Source organism: Haemaphysalis longicornis, unplaced genomic scaffold (genome assembly GCF_048455015.1).
Source record: "Haemaphysalis longicornis isolate Haplotype H1 unplaced genomic scaffold, Haemaphysalis longicornis Haplotype H1 scaffold_1, whole genome shotgun sequence".
NCBI lineage: Eukaryota > Metazoa > Arthropoda > Arachnida > Ixodida > Ixodidae > Haemaphysalis > Haemaphysalis longicornis.
Genome location: NW_027526203.1, coordinates 119,819,781 through 119,846,282, shown reverse-complemented (window position 1 = coordinate 119,846,282; position 26,502 = coordinate 119,819,781).

Below are 26,502 nucleotides of genomic sequence, written 5' to 3'. Positions count from 1 at the left end.
GGCATTGGTGGTTGCTATCTTAATATACACTTGCCGCTGACTCTGCTGCTTACAAGCTGTAGGCAAACTAAAGGATTCATGCATTTCAAACGGTTATGACGTCGGCCCCGCAATCTGTAGTATCCGCTAGACCGGCCCTGAAAGGCTTGATGAGAATCGAAATGCATGGTGGAGTGCAGGAAGCCAAAGACTAGTTTATTCCGCACAGCGACCGTAGAAAAAGCGTCCAGCGCGCAGCTTCCTGGTGGCAAATCATCCAAAACGCTTAAAATTGTATAACCCCGATACTACACTCCGCTATTCCCGCACGCGCCATGTGATGGAGCACAGCATTTCTCTTCTTCACAACTTGTAGCCCTTCGTATATGCGATATTCCGTGCAAGCTCGGCACTTCCGGGGCGATGCAAAACGTTAAGTAAACGTGTTGATATGCTGCGCCACACCTTTCAACCAAGCCAAAAGATACGAAATCCCATTTATTTACGAAAAGAATGCGCAGGATTGAGGTAAGAGAACATTTCACAATAAAAAAATGGCCGCGTATCTGCTCCTTTCGTAGCAAATGTCGACGCAGGACGATAGGTGACTGGAACCTCTGGTAATTAAATGCCTGCTTTCTCCCTCCGGCTCACCTCCCTTCCTGTTCCTTTCCCGCCTCGTGCCTACCAAGGTAACACGCAAAGGGTTTGCTCAAGTCATCAGTTTAAATTTACCGCGTTCTACTGCTCCAAGTCGGATGCCTAGATGCAAGCGCTGCTGTACGGCGAAGACGCGCGTGAATAGAGGCACCCTACTACAACGTTTATAGAACCCCGTTGCCTTACTCCACGAGCGTTCCAAGCGTAGCGTGAAAGATATCATGGAACCTTTCGTTACTGTTGCCATTTGATTTTTTAAAATGCCGTTTGAAGCTATAGCTGCGCTGGCAACAGCAGGAGACGGTTGAATTTATTTCTGCAGTTGATGTAGTATTTCATGTGCTATCGCAAAAACCAAGCATTCATAAATTAATAAAGGGACACTGCAAATATTACTCATGTATTCATTTTCTGCCCTATATTTACGTAATGTGTTGTTCAACAATGCTGCCAAGTATGAAGATTATCATCGGTCTCGGGCGTTTAGATTTGGCTGTGGGTATATAAGACTATTGCGCAGCTTCCGTTTCACTTTGGCCGGCTGGCAGAATCGAGTCACCGACAGACAGACAGACAGACAGACAGACAGACAGACAGACAGACAGACAGACAGACAGACAGACAGACAGAAATACCGATCAAAATTTCTGCGTTTAAGTAGCCTAAGAAGGACTATCATCTTTAAAAACTAGAAGTGATATATAAAAAAACCATTTTTACTGCGGGGTGCGAACCCGGGCCGTTCGTTCGAAAACCCATGGTTCTACGCGAACCCTTATGGGGCAGAGCGGGAGAGACCTTTTAGTAGTTGCATAAAGAAATAGAAGTACTGTTCTCAACGAACCAGTAGATGGCGCTGGTTGCGCACAGGAAACGCCCGGATTGTACCCACAAGGGAACGGAATCTCTCTTCGCACGTGCGCATTGCTTACCTGCTTTGCCAATTACCCACATGGCAACGTGGAGTGAGCAGATTTGAGCCTGAGGCGGATTGTTCTTTGTAGCATCATACTACCCTTGACATTAATCTAGCAACAGCCAGGATTTTTTTAGGACGAATCAAGTTTTACAATCAGGCAACCTGTTTTACGGCGCATCATTTTGAGCGGGTAAGCGATAATCATGCGTGGTTTTGCTGTTCACTCAGGCAACGTGATTCCGCGCAGTGCTATGGCATACCCGCTCGATATGATGCAGCGTAAGAAAAGTTGCAGGTGACATCTACCTTTAGGTCTTAGGAGGTATGATGCCATAGCGTTACTTCGGCGTGGAGGGAGAGTTTTGGAACGAAGTTGCTCCATTTGCCATTTATGCTTTCCAAGCACTGAAGTTCAGTGACGAGAGCTAGGGCTAGGCGCAACTGTTTTTAATCACCGCGGCACAGGAGGGGCACAAACAATCTGCGCTTGTCGGCTTACATGTGTTGGTTTGTTGCCTGAGCAGAGTTTGCGATTCTTCGGCGTTAGGATCCCCGTGTGGCAGGAGGAAGGATGGTGTTCCTATATGAATAGGACGAGGAGACGTTTACTTTTTTTTTCGCTAGGGGACTGTGGTACTCATTGTCACCACGGAGCACGGTATGCGAGTTCGCAGAGATCTTGGTCAGCTGCGTCGTTCTTTTCCGTACCCTTTGTGAGGGTGTGATGTGACGTTAAGTTTCTTCGCTGTGGTTAGGAGAATGTTTGGCAGGCGTTTAGGTACTGTACCTACAGCGAAAACATGAATGGCCTTTCGAGCGTTTCTCATGATGGTTAAGCATCTATTGATAGTTCCGCTACCCGTATGGCAACAAGGATGGGTCAGTTTTCCGCTTTTCTTCCTTCCTGTGTGTATGAGGGTAATCACATCACCGCGATTGTCACAGTAATCCACTACGACAATTGTTGTCTTCCTACTTTCGCGCGTCCCGGCTTGGGCGTAAACTGTTTCCATGGCTTTGGAACTTTCCTTCAAAGAATTTGATTCTGGCTTGCCACGTGTCCTTGCGTGAATTTCGATCTATGTTTTTCAGTAGTGGGAGGGCTTTTATGGAAACACGATGGATCGGCGACATATCCATCATGGCATCCAGATTTTTTTTTTCCTCTGAAACTGCGCCTGTATGCCATATCATGATTGGTCTGATATTGTTTAGTCTCAGACGTTCCTTTTTATCTAGGTGAAGATCTCTCTCATTTCTTCAAGGGTAATATATGACTCAATTTAAAGACCCATGAGGTGCTCGTGAAATTTGGGATGTTGAGAGCTGCCCTATATGTTCTGATATGCTGCCTTCTTCAGTGCGGGCAGGTTTCAGGTACGTCAGGCTGTGCGATATCTCGGCAATGATCACTGCCAATGATCATCTCCTCCCTTCCCCTGTACAAGCGTTTTGCAATATGGTTAGAATGGTCAATGATTTCCGGTATTTTAGCCAAATTGAGATCGACTATGCCATGCCAAGCATTCATACGGTAGTGCCATGGCAAGCATTCATACGTATCTGTTCTGTAGGATCACATGCTGGCCTATTTTTAGGGGTGTTTTTTTTTAATTTGCAGGGTGGCGCCAGTCGTAGTTTGCCAGACAGAGCTTGCACCAGTGACACAGCCGCGAAAAATTTGAAAAGCGACTTGAAATCTGTCAAATCAAACTCCATATACTCGGTTTTATTTCTTATTTGGACACAGTTTGGTTAATTTCTGTATATAACCAAGGCTTTCCTTCGTTTCTGAGAGCCTGGCCTTATTGCTTTTGCTCTCGTTTAAGCTACACCCGGCGCGGTGGACCAGTAGCTAAGGCTTTGCGCTGCTGAGCACGACGTCGCGGGTTCGATTCCCAGCCGCGGCGGCCGCTTTTCTGACTGAGGCGAAAAGCAAAAACGCCCGTGTGTACGAGATTTCGGCGCACGTTAAAGATCGCCAGGTGGTCAAGATTAATCCGGAGCCCTCCACTACGGCGCGCCTCATCGCCTGCGTTGCGTCGGCGAGTTAAACCCTGCAATCAATCAAATCATCTTTTAAGCTACTCTTTTTGGCTCACATATTCGGTCTCCGGAGAGGCGCTTTGGGGGTAGCGTAACTTGAGCGCACGGCTGGCGTGCATGTCTGCCGAACATGAAAATACATACGGCGCGTTAAGAGAACCTGACTTCGCAGGCGCGGCGCCTGCTGAAATCACGTATCTTTTTTCTCTATTGGCCGTGGTATCATTGTTCTTCTTTCTAGAATGTGGCGCTGCTGTGTACTGACGGTAAGAATTCATATCTGGCTGCCTCAGTTGTAGTTTCCTGTTAGCACCGATGACGTACTTCCACGGAAGCTTGCTGAGCCCAGGTCATAGAGGTCGACGGACAGGTCACGGCAAAACTAAAAAAAATAACTCTCATAACGCTGTCGCGTTAAAATTTGCAGATGACATCTACTTTTGGATCTTAACATGTATGACGCAATAGCGTTACTTCGACTCCAAGGGAGCGTTTTGGAACGGAATTGCTGTTGCTGCATTTACGATCTATGGTTTGCGAACACTGAAGGTCAGCGAAGAGGGAAAGACTATAGCAGCAAGGGTATTTAATCGCCGTGGCTCAGGAGAGACAGGTGCTCTCTGTGCTTCTGTGGCTTAAGAAGTGAGCGTGAAAGGTTGAGGCTACTGGGTGTCGGTCAATTTGAGCAAGAAGGTGGCAGTGTTTCAAAGAGTTTATTCTCTAATGCCACTGGGGGGCCTCCGTGGTCCCTCGTAATTACGCCAAATCCTCCCTTGTTGGCGTCCGAACAAAGTTGCATCAATCGTCACGGCAACGACTGGAAAGGGTGCTGCATCACGGTGCTCAGACTCGTCAAGTCGTGTTCCTTTTTTCTCTTTTCGGTTGTTCGCCGCGGCTTCGCAATGGCGGCTTCGAGAATACCGCTCTCGCAAGTTTCACTCCGTGAACGGGAGAAAACACGAGTGCGCGGAGGTTGTGACGGCTGGCGCATTGGAATCGCGCTTGCGCAGGTTGGGTTTGGGGATCTTTTTTAAATAATAAAAAAGAATAACGCATGCAGGTTAGGATGCTTATACGTGTGGCAATGTTTGCGTGCTCTTTGTGTGTTCTAATACCACCCAGAATAATGAAGGAACGGTACTTCTGTTTCGTTTTTTATTCAAGGTTCAATACTACATCGGTTGGATGGTATGCACGGTATAGATTTTGTCATCTCGGTTTTTCTTAAGTTGCTTGTGTAGTAGGCGTCTGAATTTGGGCTAGTTGGTTCATCATTATGCGGCGAAAACAGCGCTTATGCGAGGACAGGGCAATAACTATACAGACGGGAGAGCTCGTGTCTGTGTACTTATTTCCCTGTCCTCATTTAAGCATTGTTTTCGCCGTCTAACAGGCGTAATGCCACACTGCATTCTAAAAACAATGATATTGCAGGAATAAGTCACCGGTGGTAGCGTATTTCAATCGAGGTTCCTTCTCGTCCATGACTTGGCGCACCGGCACTTGCTCTTCGTCCGCTAAGCACGGGGCAAGGGAACCAGAAAAACATAAGCTTGAGCGTATTCATACGGCAGAAGTCACTTGCTTTCGTTACCAACCGCTTGTTACGATCGATTGGTTCTGATTAACTGATGTAAATTTTTAGGTTTCGTTTAAACAATGGCTGGTTCGACAGCTAGAGTCTGTAAGCATTAATTATAAGTCGCACATACAGACACCATTCACTGTATCACCTAGGGAATTCCTGAAAACTGTTGCTCACCTGTCAACTTTGGTAAGCATGTAACTCCGATGTGTTCCTTTTTTTATTCGACATCTGCTTAGCGGCTTAACACTAAGGCCGAACTTTTCGCTCTTCTCTCGTCTTGAAAAGAGCGGTAGACTCAGATTTATCCATTAACCCACCGCTGTGTCTCAGTGGCTAAAGCGTTGCACTGCTGAGCACAAGGTCGCGGGTTCGATTCCCGGCCGCGGCGGCCGCTTTTCTGATGGAGGCGAAAAGCAGAAACGCCCGTGCGTACGAGAGTTCAGCGCACGTTAAAGATCACCAGAGGTGGTCAAAATTAATCCGGAGCCCTCCACTACGGCGCGCCTCATCGCCTGCGTTGCGTCGGCGTGTTAAACCCTACAATCAATCAGATTTATCCATTACAAAGCCCAAACTTAGCCAACGCCACTCCTTGTTTTATTAAGCTCGGGAGCTGCTGCCTGCCTAAATGTACGCCCCGCTAGAGTCACGTAGATCAGCACGGACAGCAAGTGCCGGACGCCAAGTCATGAGGCAGCCAGTGCAGCCAACTGGCACGCCCGGCCAGAGGGGCCCGCCGAAAGGGAAGAAAAAAATAGGCTCCGATGAGCTGTTCCACATGCGTGAGGAGGCGTGGAAGCATGAACATTTTTGAAAGAGAGGAACGCTGAGGGAAAGTGAAATGAACTCCACGCTGCAGCCCCTGCCGCTACGATCCCCATATCCGAAACCGAAACTAGCCAAAGTCACCGAGGAGTGCATGTGCCCATCTGAAGGCCTTTGCTCCTGACGCGATAGCGTTATTAGGCTCAGTTTCCAATTTTGCGGTGGCCTGCCAACAAGTCCGCGATCAGCACTGCTCAACAAACCTCCGCTGAAGTACGCCATCGGTGCTAACCGATACGGGGGCTCATGGAGGAAAGAAAGCGAGGGTTTGCCGTTAGAACAGAGCAGCTGCATATTGTGGAAAGAAGGACAATGCTACTACAGACGGGACAAAAAAAATGTTACACGATTTCAGCAGGCGTCGCACCTGCGCAGTGAGGTTCTTCCTATACGAGCAGTTTGTAGTCTCATGCATCGCCTCCTGTATTTTACAATGCCAAACAAATCGCGCGCTTCCCTATGAGAGTGAGTGGTACGCCTGCAGTGGCCACATGTCGTAAGGTGGGGCCCCGATCTGAACCGGGATCACCCAGCCGTAACTGAATTCGAGAGAGGCTTGTGCCTGGTTGCCAAGGCAACCAATGTTTGAGATTGCCAGGTGATGGCGCTCTCGCCAGCGTTAGAAAGCTCAGAGCGGTGGCGGAGCACGTTTTGTCAACTTTGCCGCATTCCACCACGCGTCGCCCCAAGATGAACCGGTCACGTGACTAAACACTCCTAGAAATAAGGGTAGTAAAAGGGAGAAAAATGCGGGTTTTCTCCCCCAGCCCAGCGAGTTTCTCCCTTAAACTCATTACAAGTAGCGCCCTCTGTACGGCCACTACGAAACACGGACACGGGGAGCACGGCCTTCGCGATCATCCCGCGCGCGTTTTGCTCCGGCCGTCCCAATCGGCCGGAGAGAGTGTAAGTTGAAAAAGGGGCGTGGCCGCGCCTTCCGCGGCACCGCGGCGCTCGCCACCTATGCATCAACTAGTCCGCTTCACCTTGGCGCAAGCGAGGAAACGCGCGTTTTCGCAGCAAGCAGTCAACTTGAGTTCAGCAACCAGCTTTAAAATGACAGGTACAAGAAAATAACCAACAAATTTATTATTTAACTTAATAATATGAGGAGCCAAGTACAAAGTTTAAGCAGCCGTCATACGAGCGAAGCGCAGTCCGTTTCTGTTACTCTCTGCTGCGGTTCCGCGTCCCTATTTTGATTTTATTTAGATTTGTCTATGTGTATTTACACACGGTGCTTTTGAAAAAGCCCTCATGTCCTCACCCAACATTATTTTACAAGAGTGGTGACTTGCATGAGCATCTGTCGCATAGATGCAATATTAAATATTAGGATTGTTTCTCATTGGTATGCACGTCACGATAGATTTGTTGCCGCGGCTTTTTAAGGCAGTCTTAGAAAATCGTAAGCACACAAGTCCGACACAAACCAACGGTGATACATTCAGACACCGCCGTACATTGCAATCCAGTGTATTTGCGAAGGCCAGACGTTTTGTGCACTAATATAGCGCATTTGCGCGGCTGTTAAGAAAAGCTAATCGTGGTCTGTAAAAACTACGTGATACATCGTAGCATATGAAGCTCTAGAATTATCACAGGATGTGCGACTTATTATTTGTCTGTGCTTACAATTGAGAATGCTTTTTGCTTGTATACCTGTGCGCGCAGACGGCTGAGCTAGATTGGTGGTTCCATATAAATTCAACAATTAAATGTGCTAACTCCGCTATTTTTTATTTTGTAAGGTCATTTTGAAAATTTGTCATTTTTTATTTTTGTTGTCTTTTCGGTTTTCAAGTTCCATTCAATTAGTTAGCTCCATTTACGCTGTTTTTAACATATTAGAGATCTTATGCGAATTATGCACTTCGATCTATGCAAGGGCAGGGGTTTACACGGTTGGTCGTTCTCACGATATTTTTGTACGTAGTTCTTTTCAGTGCTTTTTTTTTAATTTTTGTCTTCCGTTTGTGGAGGAGGTGTATGAATGCGCATTTTCTTTATTTTGTAAGCTAGCTGTTATAATTAATTATTTTCTGCTTTCGGTTTTTTAAGGATTCCGTACGACCAATCGCCTCCGTTCACAATATTATAACGATTAATTATACATGTTAACACCGCCAATTGTACATTTTCGGCGCAAAGGGCGTTACACATTCGTCAGTTTTCATGTTTTTTTATTCTTCCTTATTCCGTCATTAATTTTTGTGAGAGCTTTTTATTATTTTCGTCGCTTTGCGCGGGAGATGTATAGAAGTCATATTTATGAATTCGTAAGTTCACTTTTATAATTTCGTTCTAGGTTTTGTATTTTTGTTTTGAAGATTCCGTTCGATCAATTATCTCTATGCGCGCTATTATGCATTTCAGTGCAAATGCAGGGCGTTACAAGGTTATAAATAGTCTGTTCGCGAGATTTTTTTATTGATGTTTTTGACATTATTTTCGCTGCTCCTTTATTTTTGTTTGGTTTGTGGAGGAGCTGTATAATATTTATATTTTTGAATTCGTTAATATCCCTTCCATATTTCTTATTTTTATCCTTTATGTATTTTTTTCTAAATTACGTTCGACTAATTATCTTCATCCACGCCTTGTAGTGATCAATTATATTAACTCCGCCAATTTATATTTCTGCGGAAATGCAGGGCTGCACATTTTGTGCCATACGTGGGGTACTCGACGGTTGTGTATACGTTCGCTCTGGAACCGTCCAACAACGATAGGCTGCTCTTTTTGTAAATGCGGTTGTATGCCTCAAGGCATAAAACATATATTACAGTTCTATGTTGGCTTTCGCTCCGCGGATGAGCGCGACGGAGCAGTGATGGGGTCCCTTTATGAATCAATGAAGATCGGGGGCTCGACCTGCAAGGGCGAAGGCCAATGCCTAGATGGTGTCGAGTTGTCGGCTGTTCCAATGAAGGACACATCCATTACAGGTGTTCGGTGTAAGAATCTTCGGCATGAACTGAAATGCAGCCAATAAACTCGCAAATTTACACTCGTGCCAAGACCAGAAAAACTGCCGTGTTGACATGCCGCGAAGTGCCGCATAAACAGCGGGCCGATGGGCTGAACGGTGCATTCGATGCATAGGTGCGCACTGCCGCCTGACGGTGCGCGAGGGAACCAGCGCGCTTACAAAATTTGGCTGGGGCGCGCGGTGATTGGGGCGGCCGCAGCAAAACACGCGCGGCGGAATCTCGGAGGCCATGCGGGGAGCATACATTCTCCCCTGTCGTCTGCGATCTGCCATCGGCGCCGACGCCGACTGGCGCCAACTTTCTGAAATAATAATTTCACGATTTTAAAGCTCAACTACAACCACTTAGCCGGAAGAACGAGTTTCCGATTGATTGCAGAACAACATTTTTAGCCATGCATATTTCTTTTAACCCAGGTCATGTTTGCTGCTCTTATGAGCCGCGTTCGAAGAAGGCACCTTTACCGTACTTCTCGGCACACTCTAACCTTGTCAAGCAGTGTATAGCAAAAGCCTGTTTAAAGGCAGCTCTCACGCGCTCGTGTGAGCATGCGGTGTAATCCACATTTTCTAGGCAAGTCGACCGACTAAAATAAGCAGGGTTTTTTACCGTCGCCAGCGCTAGTGCTTCAGAACGCCTGATTGATTGATTATGGGGGTTTAACGTGCCGACGCTACTCAGGCAATGAGGCGGGCTGTAGTGGAGGGCTCCGGATTAGTTTTGACCACCTGGGGATCTTTACGGTGCGCCTAAATCTCGAACACAATGTCTTATCTGTGTTAGTGCCACGGCAGATGTACAAGTATATTTGCTGGTGACGCAGTTGCGCCTAAAGCCATCATTATTACCAATATTTTTGGGCAAAGGTGAGTATGTCAAAATGTCACTTAGAGCCTAGTGTTATTGTTTTGGTACTCGTTCCTGTATGCTGGTCATTTTCTGTACACGTGGAAACAGATATGTCTTCATATCTCAAATGTACGCAGTAATACCGCCGAATAAAATGTGTTCAATATTTTGAAAAGAAGTTTTTCAGTGCTAACAGTTTCTTTTGTACGTATTTTAATGCAAGTATCGCGTTTCTTTTAGATGCAGCCACAACCCACTACCGGATTCGCCGGGTGAAGCCAGTCTCTGTGTACCGCTCCAGGTATCTGAGAACAATGTTTTATAGAACTGTGCTCCTATAGGCAACTGTTGGGAACTGTTAGGGGATACGCTGCGAGTGGGATTTCTGCTTTCCAATTTTTGGTATTACAGCAGACCATATGTCAAGGCCGTGTTTAAGTGGTGATTCCGGTTTCCTTATACCAATCGATTCGCCAGCTTGGCATATGGCGTCGGTTCAAACCGATAGGAAAGCAGAAATATTGGAAACGTTGAATCCCATAGACAGCTTCCCAACGTCTATAGAAGCCCTGCTTTATATAAACGGCAGGTCTGCAGGTACCTGGAACGGTGGTCCCGATAAATCTATAATAATGTTTCGTGGATCGGTGCTCCAGTAGTTCAAGCGCCCTTTTTATTTGGAACATACGTTTATTAGGAACGCTGATCCACATAATGTAGGTGAAAAATATACGGTGCACTGTTCCACTTACTTTTTCAGGGTATGTGGAACACGGTTCCAAATATATACCTGGACCTTTTTTGCAAAACATTCGATTTACTAGGTGGATCTTATGTGGACCCAGATTAAGAGTATCTTAATTGTTTATGCGGAAAAGCAAAATCACTGGCTGCTTCACCAGGAAGTTCCAAAAAATTACACAGCGCTAACCTAGTTACCGTGTTACTGTCATTCCTTGAAAACAGCCACTCTTTTTCTTATCCGTCACTTTTTTTCTTCCTTGTGTTTCCGAAATGAAAACAAGTAAGCTGAATGGAAGTGGAAGAGATTTTACATTTTTTACAACATGAAGAAAAGATGGAAGTTGTTGCATAGCAACGCCTTATCCGGTTGTTTCTGCGACGTGCACACCCTCCGAGATACAGCGCTCCGATAAAACTCCCTCATTCGAGGGGCACTTAGATGTGGCCACCCTTAACCTTTTCAAGTATGCCGGCAGTTTTACCTTTGTGTCATGCTTTCTTGTGGATTGGTTTGCCTTGCGTCCTTCTGTTGACACATTTCTCCGTAATATTTCCTGCACAGGCCAGGAAGAGCACCACAATAGAGGGAAACGTCTCGTGCGCAGATGGGCTTCGCAAGAATGCCAGGATGTAATTTTCTGGGCAGAAATCGCCTGTACCCCGTGGCGAATTCCATCAACCAACCATCAAGATTCGTTGCTGGCAAGGTTGATCGCCGTATATGGTGGTATAGGAAAGATTTATGTGCGTATTAAACTGTGATGGAGGCTACGGAGAGTGACGCTGGAAGGTGCTGGCAGGCACGCTCCGCCGTCATGGAGATGTTGGCGTGATGGCAACCTTGACTAATGAATTGGAGATGGGAACAAATTTTCCCAGTGAATGATGGCAGTACGCTAAAATTTACTCGATAGCGAAACGGATGTAATAAATAACAGAAGCATAGCGGTGGCATTGAACGTTTCGAGAAACTTACGATAACTGCCTCTTCTAAAACGTGTTGCCGAAAACTTGACATATTCCAGAAAAGCTACTCTGATTAGCGCTTTTTGTTTTTAAGCGAGAAACTGGAGGGATTGTAGGGAATTGTATACTGTTTATTCGCCGTCGTTTATGTGAGGGTAGCAGCGGAGAGCTGTACGTTGAAAACATTGCTTTTTTTTCGCTGCCATAGGATCAACCCGGTTTGATTATCGCTGTGCTTTTCTTTGACGCTGGCTCAGCCCACGGACAGGACCGTCTGCGGCGTTGCTTAAACTGTACGCGGCAGAGACTACGGGCCTAGCACTTCGTTGATCCTCGTTAGCTGTAATCAGCTGCCTAGAAACAGGTTCAACCAGAGTATTATTACAAAACACAATTTTCATTCAAAATGCGCATGTCATTTCATTCGCAAATACGTTGGCTTTCGTAGGGTAGAACGCGGGGATTTGCCATATGTTTGAGGTTGAGAGGGCCAGCTGAATGACTTAAGGTGGGGCTCGTTTTGGAGATAGGTGCAAAACAAGCGGTATGGCTGCTGAAATGGGTTACATGCAAGAAGTAGTGAACATAACTGACAATATGCAATTGTTTTTTAGACGAAGCAAATTAAGAAGCAGGATCAATGCCTCTTGTTGGCAGCGCGTCCATGTTCGCGGCGGTGCTGCAGCGGCAATGCACTCGTTGTTTGTTTTAAAGGTTGGTGTTTCGATCCTTGCTTGGCCGTTTCTTTTTCTTTTTTCTTTTGCGCCGAAAGTATGTTATCATTTTGCTTTAACCGGGAAATGTGCCTGTTCGTATTTTTTAACCAAATGTGATTTCCCTAAGTGATGTGGTTTATTTCTACAACTTGCTCAAAGACAGGATAGCCCATCAAACTCAACTTTTTGCTGGGTATGGCTCCTGATCTTCCTATTTACAATGCTTTGTTTCTATGTTCAAGCCAGAACTTGTTTCGACGCCTTTTGTTGAGCTCGCGTCTAGTTGTATGAACTACGTTACGAAAATATAGAGGCAGAGCCAAATCCGAAACCCCGGCACCACCACTCCACTGCTTCTTCCAGCACTATCGCCATCGCCGCCTTGTCCGGCAAGTCGCTGGAGCCGTACACGCGCGTCGACTGGCTTTATTTTAGTTGCTTTCAATACAATGAATTAACGTTCCCACGAAAAGATGCCGCCTGTGATTTAAGGTACTTGACGAGTCATCTTTCCGCACTTGACTTGTGTATTTAACAGGGCAGGGCTGTTCTGTTCCGTGTGAGAGGTTTGCGTCGCCAGTTAGCCCCAATGTTTTTTGGCAGCGACAGATTTTGAGGGTTGCGTAGACCATTGAGAGCGCCCTTCGACCACGAATAATGTGTGCGGGAGCAGCAACACTAGGGCTCTTCGATTTGAAGTGCTGGACTCACAGCCAGACTCCCTGAGGAGCAGTCGGGCATTCTTTATTCCTATGTATCCATATATGGTTTTGGGGGAATCGTCGGACTGGGCGCGGACTATCCGCGGTGAGTTCGAGTCTGTAAATCGAAAAGACCCCGTGTTTGTGCCTTTTCTTGGCGTTTTGTTTTACGAAATGGGATCATACTGCTACGTTGGCTAAACGGTGTCTTGTTCGCAACCGATCGTCAATACACGCGGTCGACCAATGGGACACGGATATGCCGCTCCAGTTTGAGTTCGCAAAAGTTCAGATTTTTTGTGCATGTAGTTCTTTTTAAACGATTGCGAAATTTTACTTCTTCGCATCAATTTTCGGACCTGGAGTGGGGTGGAACGCTTTCGGTAGTTTTTAGCCGATGCTCATTCCACTCTACACTACAGTGGAGGGACTCGCACTTTGGAAAGAGATCACTCGGTTAATTGCACAGGTACAAACAAGGCTCTGTGCGTTCCGATTGAGGGTACGATGGCTGAAACTGACATCACACTCGCACGCCCCGCACTTGCAGGAAATGTTTCAGTGTTCCGGTCGTTCCATAATGAACATAAATGTTCGTGGATGTGTATCAGCAGCAAGAAAACCATGCATTCAACCCGACTTTGCTACGACGTCGAAACTACAGACGTATTTGGCGTCTGGTGAAGAGGCATAAGGAATGCTTGCCGCGCATGGTGGGCGTTTAAGCACTGCAAATATTCATTACATACTTCGAATAATCCGCGTCCAGGCACGTAGAAGAGCTATATTTTGAGTTAGGATCTCATTATCTGGAAGAGTGCACCGCGCACAAGAGCAAATGCGTAAAAAAAATGTGATCTCCTCTGGACTGGCTGAGGCCGAAGATCTCCTTCTAGTAGCTTGTGGACAGCAGTACACAGCAAAGAATACACTCTTTGTCTAAACACAACACTTGACATAAACAAATTGAGAAAATATACCGCTAGAGAATAGATCGGAGAACAGCCTTTTCCCGATGTACAATGACTATGTCAGACTGGAAGTTTTTTTTCAGCACAGGATAACCTCTTGCTCGTCACAATACTTTTTAAGAACTGGCTATGTCCTTCTGCATTAGTGTCATGTTTCAGTCTTTGCGGCCAATACCAATGTGCATTTTATTTTGGAAGATCGTTTGAATCGGTTTGATACATGTGAATGTGAGTACAACGTTACTTGGGTGCCCTATGCTTCCCTCGGACATCACGGCATTTATAGAGGCCTAATTAAACGCATCTTTTCAAGGAAAAAAGTGGCTGCTATGATATTCATGTACCACTTGAAAACTAGCACTGACACATATAGTGGGCTTGAAGAACTGCACGTGTAGGAGAATTAAACCTGTTTTAAGCTGCAATCACCTAAAAAATAGCAGCATATCCACTCCGTGGATGATGGCGAGGGTGCGGAGTACGGGTACTCGAAATGACATTCAAGTTGCGCCCCGAGTGACATCCGATTTGCGCCCCGACCGTCATTCGATTTTAGTAGCTTTGCCTCCGCTTTCCGCGCTTTCGTATTCGGGGAAGCTCGCTGTCTTCGTAGACGTTGAGCAGCAGCGTGACGCTTCTTACGTTCGTTTCCGTCCATGGCGGGAAGAGGGCGTGTGATTAGAGTGTACTAGAAGTTTTATAGAGTGGCCCGACCGGCGGCCCGGAGCGGTGCTCCTTTCGCGCAGAAAATAGCGGCGGCGCTGTAGTCAACGACAACTGAAAGCGGCGGCTGGCGCGCGCACGGCCGCGCGCCCGGCCATATTGTCGGCGGCCAGGAAACGCTGCTGCTGTACGCGCGGAGCGCGCTTGTTCCGTCGGACGTCCGACTGTTTAAATATACGGTAGATGCAGTGGAGTGTGGGTAGCGAAATGAGAAATAAAGGCTGCGGCGCATTTTCCGTTAATTTTTCCCTTTCCGATCGACAACAACAAAAAAATTGCGGTTTTATCGATCCTTTGGTGCAGTATTCGCAGCGGTTTGTAAATTAAGTAATTGCAGCGACATTTTCGCTATTACAAATTCCCCAATAAAACTTTTTCGCGTGAAACGGCCTAATATGAACGAGTTCATGATTGCTTTATGATCATGTCCTTGTTATGCTACTGGATGGACATAATTCGTTCACACACAAAAAAATTAAAAAAATATGACGCCTGGAATGATGGCTTTTCAGAAAATTTTTTTATTGTGGTGTAATTTACGTGAGCTGTTGATATAGCCGTGAGCAGTGGTCCACTTGTAATAATTAAGGATCAACGTGGTGTTAATGCATGCTGTCGCCTGACCCAGCAGAAAATGACACACGCAAGCGAAAATTGTTTTAACTTAAGGATTATCTGAGCTCTTAGCCCAGTTGTCCCTAAAACCTTGTTTTTTTGCAACTATTCTCCCAACATTCTATTTTTCGTACCACCTTTAACCTGGTTCAGTGATTGATTGATTGATTGATTGATTGAATGATTGATTGATTGATTGATTGATTGATTGATTGATTGATTGATTGATTGATTGATTGATTGATTGATTGATTGATTGATTGATTGATTGATTGATTGATTGATTGATTGATTGATTAATTGTGGGGTTTAACGTGCCGACGCTGCACAGAAGATGAGCCGCGCTGTAGTGGAGGGCTCCAGGTTAATTTTTTCGACCACCTGAAGATCTTTAACTTGCGCCGAAATCTCGAGCGAAAGGGGGTTCGGCTTTTCTCCTCCATCAGAAAAGTGGCCGCCGCAGGCGGGAATCGAAGCCGCGTCCTTGAGTTCAACAGCGTAATTCAGCTAAGAAAAGTCGAATCAAAGGAACAGAAATTTTATTCACAAGTACACCGAGAGAACAACTACACGCACATAAAACCAAAGCAAGTCATAGATAAGATCATTAACAAATATATTCATCGCGACAAAAATCAAATATAACGCGGGAAACTATACACACTCTATTATAAAAGAAAGCTAAAAGTTCAAATAAACGGAACTGGTACTAAATACACATTTCTATTGCAGTTTCAATGGCAACGAAAATGAAATGTAACGCAAATAATCATACACAAAATCTATTCAACAAAGAAAAATACAAGAACGCTAGCATAGAGATTTACCTGGGACAAAAATACTTTGCGGCATTTTTTCAGAACTTCGCACGTAATCACAGGACTTGTTTAGACTTTTTATATAGAAATGTATCCGTGTCACGACGTAGAACCCAACCAAGTTTCCAGTCAAGGTCTCACTGTGCTGGCCGCAACCAATACCGGTGAAGGGGAAACTTTCCCGATACCGAACGTGAAAGATTAACTCGATTTTGGAATCTCGAAATATCTGTCAAATCGAAACTTTTTTCTCTCCATGCATAATTACCTACCATAAGCGGTACGCAAGTGCCCCCATTTCTCTCGAAACATTTTTTTTTTCTAAGACCACGGATATCTTGAAATCTTGACAGAGAGGACGCAAGGTAAAGTTAGTACAGGCAGCTGATAATGCCCCTGTTCGAACGCTTAGCTCCCACTACTACGCGCCAAACGCGGTCGTGAATGGCAAATTTACGCGAAGTACGCGCTATGCAAAACCGACCTCCCCGTTACCGGAATGCTGTCTGTCGCTTACATCGTTTTGAGATGGCTACATGTGGACAACGCAGCTGATCATGCGGACGACGAGCAGCCTCCAGAAGTGCCTACAACAGAAGAAACACCAAACATGCAACGTCTGCTTCACAACAAGATAGAAAGTAGCGTTGGCGACCAACAGCCGATGTGATGCATTGAGCAGCTTGACAACGCTTTTTTGGGATGTAGATGCGAACGCAAAAAAGGCGGGGATCATATAAGTTCATTCTTTTGCAATATTAAAAATTGTTTTCCCCGCGAATTATTTTCCCTTTATTAGGAAAGCACCTATTTGCAGTGGAGCTATAAGGAGCGCCAGATGTTATTTCAGTGACCTGGCCACAAATTTTTGGCATTCCACATATCTTAAAATTTTCAGACAATTTTACGACTTTGACTTAACGGGAGCTGTTATCAAGAGCGTTTTCAGAATACGCATCAGGAAATGTGAAAGTATCGTTAGGTGGAAGGCGTCGATAATTTGATGTTGGGTCGTACTAGTTTAAAATTTTCACAAGCGGAATTTCAACGTACGGCGTTTACTCTCTAAATTAGCTGCCCAAAGGCGTGGATTTGATTTCCTGCCACGGTGGCCGCTTTTCTGATGGAAAAGAAAAGCTAGAAACGGCCGTGTGTTCAAGATTTCCGCGCAGGCTAGAGATTCCCGGGTGGTCAAAATTAATCCTTAACCATCCACAACGGCGCCCCTCATCACCTGTGTAGCGTCGGCGCGTTAAACTTCATAATCGATCAATAAATCAGCTGGCCAGGCGCCAAACACCGCAGCGAGCAGCGCAAATCTTGCCGCGCGCAGGCTAGGAGCTGGGGCCGGGAAGCGGCGACTGTTCAGTGGTTGAGGACAGCAGCGCCGCCGCTATACCGGTTTATTTTCTGCGCGAAAGTCGACCCGTCGGAGCAATGGGAGAGGCCGCCGCTCGGGCCACTCTAAAACTTCTAGTACACTCTAGTGTGATTTCCGGAACCCGCTTATATACGCGGTGCACCGCGGCGCGACCTCGTGCTTACGCATAGCGCCATCTAGCGTAGTTCGATTCTGTGACTGTGTATTACAACTTGATCCCAACCTGACTACACCGGTGTTTTTGCGCATTTTCTCGTTGCTAGGTTATGTTTGTACCTGTGGTAGAGTGTTTTGGAGTGTTTTTGTACCCTTTTAGGTAGTTTCCGCACAGATTTTTGCTTGATAGTGGCGTGCGCACAGATGGACGCGGACGGACATTGGGAGGTCCTAATGTACTCTGCACCGTTACAGGCGAGGGAGTAAGCCGTTTGACTCTGGAGCACTAAGTCTCGGTCGTAGCCCAGTGGGTAAAACGACTGACACTAACTTTGTCTGGGCTATCAGACACAGGCTCGAGTCCTGCCGGTGGATGTGTGATTTTTTGCGATTGTAAATGCTATGCGCACGGACGCGTACGGACATTGTGAGGTCCTAAAAGACTTCCGAAACAGAAGATTGTTTCACTATAGTATTTTTGTTCAAAAGTTCATCACATAGACTGCTAGCCTCCTTCACCATAATTGTTAAGGCAATGCTATCACCATTTATGTGAGTGCTTGGTCACAGGATAGCTAAGGCAATAATTTGCCGTAGTAGTAATGAGGGACCTCATCTCAGAACTTTTCCATGAGTACATAAAACGGCCATAATGAACGGCAGGTGCTTCCAAAGAGACGATGATACACATAGAAACTTGATTGTGGACATTCCCGCCATGCTGTGATAGTCACTTAGGCCATCCAGGTAATATGGTATTTTAGGGCTGTCATATTTAGCTAGGACTGCGCAAAAGACATCACTGAACACCGTAGTATCGCATTTAGGAGTTAGAAAGGATTAGGCATAAGTGACTTGCTCGTCGTTTGCTAACAACTTCCGCCTTGCATTGCAGTGGAGATCAGCAGGCATGCCCTACTGTAATGGTCTAGAAGGACCTGTCATCAGATGTCAACGACTGTTTTTCAGGTTGGTTACAATGGGTTGCCTTGCTCTTCACAACTATAAAGTGTCTTCCTTGATGTGCACAGTGAAATTCCGTTATCATAACTTGACTGAACTGATTGGGAGAGAGTATTAACAGGTGTTTTGGTCTTTAAGGCAGGTCGGCTTCATTTGAGCAATTCATGTTCTCCAAGTTTGGAATAAGTGAATTTGAATATATTGTATTTAGGTGTTTATGTAATGTTTACCCTGGGCATTTTATGCCATTGCACACTCATGATAAGCCCAGTCACGATCACGAGGACTGCACGCACCCTCCGGAGTTATCAGGTGCACTAGTTCTTGAAAAATACAGAAAGCAGGCCACAAAAGAGCGTTGTCATATTAAGGAAGAAGGAGATACATGTGTAAGTCAACCGTCTGTCATGTTATGAGACGCTTAATGTGCTTTTCTGGAAAAAGGGTGATGAAGAGTGTGCCGTCGTTTGCTTGTGGGTTTCTACACGTGTGGTGGGATTATATCCAGTGTTTCTATTTTTTCACAGTATCCTGCAGCCTGGTAGATTGTAATGTACATTGATTGTATGTATGTATGTATGTGCGCTCACGATTAAATTTTTTAGTTGATTGTAGCGCCCCATTCTCTACTCTTCCTTGTCCAAGTATTGTTCGCGCTTTTCCCAACATGAACCTTTACCAACACACCCAACTCGCAGTTCTTCTATGGCTGAATCTCAAAAGAGAAAGGAAAAAAAACTCGTGAGAACTAAGAAACCCCACATTGAATCAGTCAAAAGATCGCAGGAGTTTAAAATGACTCTCCAAAACAAATTCGCGCTTCTGAACGAGCCGAACGAGATCAGTCTAGAGAGGCTAAATGGCAACCTAACATCGGCAATCAGTGAATCAGCAGCAGCTGAGGGCGAAGCAACAAGTAGGGAACAAACTGAAAAACTAACAAAACGAAGGAACTAATGGTCAAACGTAAGAACACGAAAGTGTGAAGTACGGCCGATCAGATCAAATTAGCCGAGCTGACGAAACTAATTAACCGAAGTAAAACAAACAGCATTCACGCATAAAACGGCCCCACCTGGAAAAACGCCAACATTATTCTGATTCCTAATAAGGGAGATCTCAGGGACCTCACGAATTACAGACCCATCAGCCTAGTCTCAGTTGTTTAGACGCTGTTTACCAAAGTTACAGTTAGCCGCATAGGCGACAACCTGGATTTCCAACAACCCAGACAGCAGGCTGGTTTAGGAAAGTGTACTCAACCATGGATCACATCCATATTCTCAATCAAGCGACAGGAAAATCCCCATAATACACTAAAAGCTTTACATGGCATTTATAGCCTATGAAAAGCGTTTGATTCTGTACTCACCACAGCCGTGCTAGAAGCACTAAAAGACCAGGGAATAGAGGAGACCTACATATATAAGACTTCTTAAAGACATATCTAAGGGATGCACGGGCAGGATAACCCTCTACGAGCAAAGCGATCCATTCCCGATCCGAACGTGAGTAAGACAGGGAGCTACCATCTCGCCAAAACTATTTATAGCATGTCTAGGAAAGGGGGGGGGGGGGGGTAGAAGGGGGTTTAGAAAGCTTGACTGCGAAAACAAGGAGTAAGGATAAATGGGGAATACTCGAGCCATTCGAGGTTTGCGCGTGAAATAGTGTTGCTGAGTGAGAACGCAGAACAAATAGAAATAATATTTCAGGAACTACAATCAGAAATTATGGCCGTGGGGCTAAAAATAAATATGAATAAATCTAAAGCAATGACGAATGAGCATGGCGAATACTTCCTCTTCAGCTTGGGAAACGATACGTTAGAAGAAGTAAACGTTATAACTACCTCGGATAGATGATTAGTGCGGACTCCAACATCGAGAGTGAAATCAGGCGCAGAATAGCTATGGGTTGGGGAGCACTCGGCAAACACCCATATAATAACGAAAAGTAAGCTACCTCTGTCACTCAATAGAAAAAATCTACAACCAGTGCATGCTGCCGGTGATCACATACGGAGCCGAAACTTGGCACCTCACTAAACAACGGACCATAAAACGAATAATGTTAGGAGTAAATCTCCCGACAAAGAAACGAAGCTACCTGGATCAGAGGACAAAGTAGAGTCGAAGATACCATAGTTCAAATAAGGAAAGACAAATCGACTAGGGCTGGCCATGTAGTGAGACGTACCGACAATCGCTGTACAATTAATGTAAGAGAGTGGACACCAAGAGATTGGTCAAGAGGAATGAGAAGGGCATTAATCCGACGGAGTGATGAAAGAAAAAAAATCGGGGGTAAACTAAGGACTCTAGCAGCGCAGGACAGGAGCGGTTGGAGGTAAATGGCAGAATATTCGTCCTGCGGTGCACCGGAGACTAGAGTGGTCGTGGTGGTGATGATGATGATGATTATGATGATTATGATGATGATTGTGGGAACTGAATTCAGGGTCACTTTCGCCCTTTCCTAGGATCTGTTGGATTTTTTTCCTGGGATGTCTGGGCATTTCTAGTTTTCACGTACCGCTAGTGTTTCTTATTTTATTTGCATCTACTTCCTCTGTAGGATGTGGAAATGGTTGTTCATAACCTCGAAAATGTGAGCTAGGGAGAGCCCAATTCCGGAAATTCCTAAAGGAATTTATTCATACCGTAAAAAAGATGCAATGAAATTATCTGGCAACGAAAAGGTGCCAAAACAACTATTTAGTTTTAAAAAATGTCTCAGTAGCGAAAGCGCAACTTTGCTTAGGGGGCGCTGCAGTAGACCGGTGGGCTGTTTGACCGAAGTTTTCAACGCCAAAAGGACCTTGCTGATGGCCTCGAATGGCAGACTGGCCACATTTCCAGGGACTATAGTGTTATACTAGCGTGCGCAAGCTTCCAGCAGCAGATATATAATTAAAAGAAATCTGGTACTTATCCTTGTCTTCCAGCGTGCATAGCACTATGTATATAGTGATCTTTTCTTTTTCTTCACTGCAAAAAAGGCTGTTTTATTACTCTGTTCTGGTGTATGTATAATGTCAATGAAAGGGTACTGCGGCCCTGTCAGCTTACTTCTTGCAGCTTTTTCCACAGGTCTCCTGCATCATGCCAATGCTGTTAAAAATAAACTTCTGGTATAACTTTTTGAACCTTGGATTTTTTTCGTCAAATGCCGTCGGTTTCTCTGACCCTGTGAACGCCGACGCACGTGTTTTAAATTATAGCATCCCCGTCATGCAACGGGAAAACATATAAGCTATGCAACCAGTCCTGCAGCCTTTATTCGAACATGAGGAGCAAAAAACCGGTGGCGCCTCCGCTACTCGAATGGCCACTAGAGGGCTATATCGTTCTGACGGGCTCCACGTGGGTTCCGTGTAAAATCAATCCTCCCCCTGAACATTCTCAAGGCACACAAACGTTTTTTTGTGTGACTTACTCGTTGACATCTGGCGCAACCTGCGGAACCACTCTTTGGACTGTACGTGAGTGAGTTACTTGACTGCGAAGCAGTATACCTTTAACCAGCAAAATACATGTTCGCGTCCGGGTCAGCAGAAAACTGTGAGGCTACTGCTACCAGCACAAACAAATATCGCAGGCTACTACTGGCTGCACCGAGTCCATACAAACTACTGGCGCCGCCAGGGATCGAACCACGGCTCGAATGGAGAAGCGGAAAGGGAGTCCCTCGTCCTGCGGCTAAGCTACGCCCTCACGAGGAGATGGGGAAGACAGATGGTGGTTTGGATTCAGCGTCTGAGGACGGGGAAGGCGCTTCTTGGAAGCGACACATGAAACAAGAGAGAGGAGGCGGCGGTCAGAGAGATAACGCCATTGCCGCGCCTTCCACCCTCCTCTTCTCCCTTCGAAAGACGCTCCTCTCCCGTTTTCTTTCAGCGGACGCTGCTGCGTTCAGGACTCCGCACGGGTGAATGCCAGATAACGGCTGGCAGAGCCTCTGGTTTCACTCCTTGTAGAGCCACGTGTGCGAATTCAAGTGACGCCGCATGGGTGATCGTTGCGGGTGTTGTTTACAGCGTCGCAGTCCAACCACCTTCATAGCGTGGATTCTAGCCTTTTTTTTTCATTCTACATTCATCAGGAGTGGACCGGTGCCCGGCGACCACAATAAGCCCAAGGCCAATCAAGGCAGCAGCGGCTGCGGCTGCTCGCCGCACAGCCCCGGTCATCAGTGGTTATGACGAAAACCCCGTAAAGATCCGGGACATCCCGGGAGGACATCCCCGGAGCGATGTCAAGACAGCGCAATGGAAGAATGAGACGGCGAAGTGCCTCCTGCGACAACGACTCCGAACCAGCATGGCGGCGCTGCCGGCCAGCCGAACTGGGACGCCAGCAACATAGACGACAACGACGATGCGGAATGAATACAAGCCCTGAGCAGAAGAGAAAAACGCAGGTTGAACAAGGAAAAGATAGCAGAGTTGAGAGTGAAAGAAATCAAAATGGCCTCGCTGTCAAGTAAGCCTTTTTTAAAACCTGAAAATAAACTGCAATGTCTTGAACGCTGATGACCAGCGGACCGTTGCCAGCAGGCGGCCTCTTAGTCTTCAACCTAACGTTCGGGCTAATTTCGGTAGTAGCGCCACATTCTCCCCTGATGAACCTGGGGAATCATTACTGCGTAGTAATTGCCATAGCAAGGCCGCTGCCACGTTGGCCTTGCAAGCGTTTTAATTGTCATGACAACCACACGTGGAGGCGCCACGGATGGGGGGGAGACGATGTTTTGGCACTCCTGGGGCCTTTGATTCTGCCCAACACCTTCGAAAATTTCAAGGCGTCAAGGCTGCTGCCATGACGTCACAACGCGGTGGCGGAGGCGATGCTCGGTCGCCGTGGAGGAGTGCATTTAGCACGAACTGTAACATAATGAAGAGGATACCCTCTTAGGTTAAAAGTAAAATATTCAACTGGAAATGTGGAATGACAAGTGAACCTCACTCATTCTAACATTTTCCTTCTTTCTAACCGCCCAAGAAAAAATACTTTCTAAAAAGGAATAGCAAGCTCTTTAAAACGCCGTTTTTCGAGCTTCCAGCAAATTTCCAGCGCGGTAGTCAACAAGAAGAGATATGTGATACCCGAAGCTCATTTTGTTTTACTGATTCTTAGGTATGTATTCAGGTAAAAGAAATTTTGGTCTAATTAATATATGGGACAAAACAGCTTCAACGCACTGTTGTCGCATCTCGGAAAAAGTTAGCTACACAAAGGAGCCATGAAGACAAAACAAAAGTTTGTTTTATTCGAAAGATTAGGTGTTTCATAGTACCCTAAGCGCTTTCCTGGAAGCAAACGATGCTTTAGTCGCTGAGAAATAAGGCAATTTAATCCAAATTGTTAAATCTCCCTCTAAATTGTACATTTTGTGACGTGAACAATGGCCTCATATGAGCCGGTACATGAAACAGATACTTAGTATGTCGTCTCCATATAGCACCCATACGCGAATCAAACAGGAACCGGAACTCGTGCCGAAACGGACACGGCGGCCATTTTAAAAATACTAGTAAAACCCAGTACACTCGCAGCCCTAGTCATGGAATCGCCTGATCCGGATAAGAAAGCTCTCGACGAGGAGCTCGGGCTTGAATTTAACAACCTCACACCACTTGAACGCTCAATGCTTCTAAGTGCACGAGCGGCAGGAGTTGTGGATTCACGGATGGACCGGAAAGCGACCATTCCGCGATACCCACAACAGACGAACGCCCAGCCGTCGGCAACGCTGCGTCGTCAGCCCCCCCGCAACGGACTAATACAGACTGGTACGTATGTGCTGTATTTTTATTACGGTTAACAATAGTTCAATTTGAGTAGCAGTATCGCTTGTGCCAGTTGGCCGATGTCGTGTATAGAAAGCCGTTCGCGCGGACTCTCTGCTCCGACCAGAACGATACGAGCGTTCATGCGCGGTGTGTACGGTATTTTTTTTCCAAGCTCAGAGCGCTTTGACGGCGATTTGACGAAGTCGGCGACGAGCGGCGGCATGTCCCAGGAGTGCGCTGACGTAAGGGTCCCTGCCGTAATCACTTCGTCGGAAATGAAGCGAGCACACTCGTACTTCCTTTAGCTCCCTTTCTCCTCCGTTTGAAAAGTTCACAAAACGTGGCCACTTGCTTCGCCGAGGTTCTTCGTTGGGCAGCGCATGAAAGGAGAACTCTCACCTGCGGGGATGTCGCACTTTCTCGACGATTTGCCCGTACTACATGGGCATTTCAGCCACTTCAGCCTGTTTGCGCTGGGCCGACAGCTGCAAAAGTCGGAGGTGAGGCTTTGGCCGGGACTCTTCTACCCACGTCCTCCAACTGGCACTGCTCAGAGCTTCTTTAATCACAGTGGTGCGGTCTGTGCTGGGGGCCGTCATGGTTACATTGATGTTGCATCGAAACTCATCCCGGCTCCGCCGAAGCCGATGCGTCGAGTTCGGGGCAATGCCAAGCCTGATAGGGTGGTGATCACTGCCCCAACACTCGGTCTCTCGCTGCTGAGAGGAACCAAAGCCATTTTGCTCCGCCTTGAACGCCCACCGAACACGTCACGAGTACACTTTGTTCAAGATCTCAAAGTGGACCAGATGATGGCAAGAACTGATTCTTTGGCTAACAGTACCACCAACGCGGTTGACGGAAACACCGTATGAATTGCTCACACTATAGCGAAGAGGGGCTTCACAGTCTTCTTCATCTTTACCAAGAGTGTTTCTCTCCAATGAACTGCATTATTTTTTTCCTTTTCAGGGGGGAGGAGGGGTAAGGTTGGTTAACATTTACACTCTGCCATTTTGAATTAGGGGCAGTTCCGAACAAGGGCCCCTCCCCAAAATTCCCTGAACTGTTCGCGTTTCGAGGGGGGCGCTTGCTCGTTATTTTACGTAGGCGCTGATGAACCGAAGTCGACGATGATGAGGTTGATACGGCAGTTGTAGGCGAAGGACTGTGCCATGGCTGTCAGCTGGCAACAACGGGCACTGTCCAATTATCTCTTGCGCAGAGCACGACGATATCAGGGACGCATCGTTCCTCAGTAGCGCTTGGCACGTGCCGGTATTCAAGATGACCTGTGCAAGATAGCAGAGGAGAACATGACGGAACCGCCCGATGGCCGCTCTCCCATATCGAGGTTATATCTGCATTCCTTGTTAAATGAACCGCACTTGGGGAGATGTTAGGGAAAACACGAATACTCTTTTAACGCGATTGCGTTATTCGGCTAATTTTTCGATTTCCCAGTGCTTGCTAGCCGTCCGATGTCAGCTGTGCTCGTCAAGCGCCCGCGGAAATACGTCATCGTTGCAACCAAGAAGCTAGGATTGCGACCACGAGATGCAAGAGCTCACCTAAATCTGGAATATAAGTTAACTGAAGTGTGGAAAGGAGGACAATGATACTACGGCGGAGACGAAAGAAAGGACATGCATTTTCAGCAGCTGCCGCGCCTGCGCACTGCAGATCCTTCTAAACCCTGGCAGCGGTAGCGTGCTCGGCAGACACATAAAACCAAAGCGTCTCTCCCCAGGAAAAACAAATTGGTCTGTTCTATGAGGCACGCAGTAGTGGAGGGCTCCGGATTAATTTCGACAACCTGGGGATCTTTAATATGCGCTGAAATCTCGACACACAGACATTTTTCTTTTCTGCTCCCATCAGGAAATTGGCCGACGCTGCCGGGAATCGAAGCCATATCCTTGGGCTCAGCAGCGCAACGCCTTAGACACTGAGCACCCGTGGCGGATGAGCAAAGGATTAACTCCAGCCTCTCGACAATCAAGCAAGGCATACAGTATGAGCAGAAACGAACCAACGAAAAACCGTATATATAGCGTCTGATCACATGAGCTTTCGAACTACTTTTCGATATTCC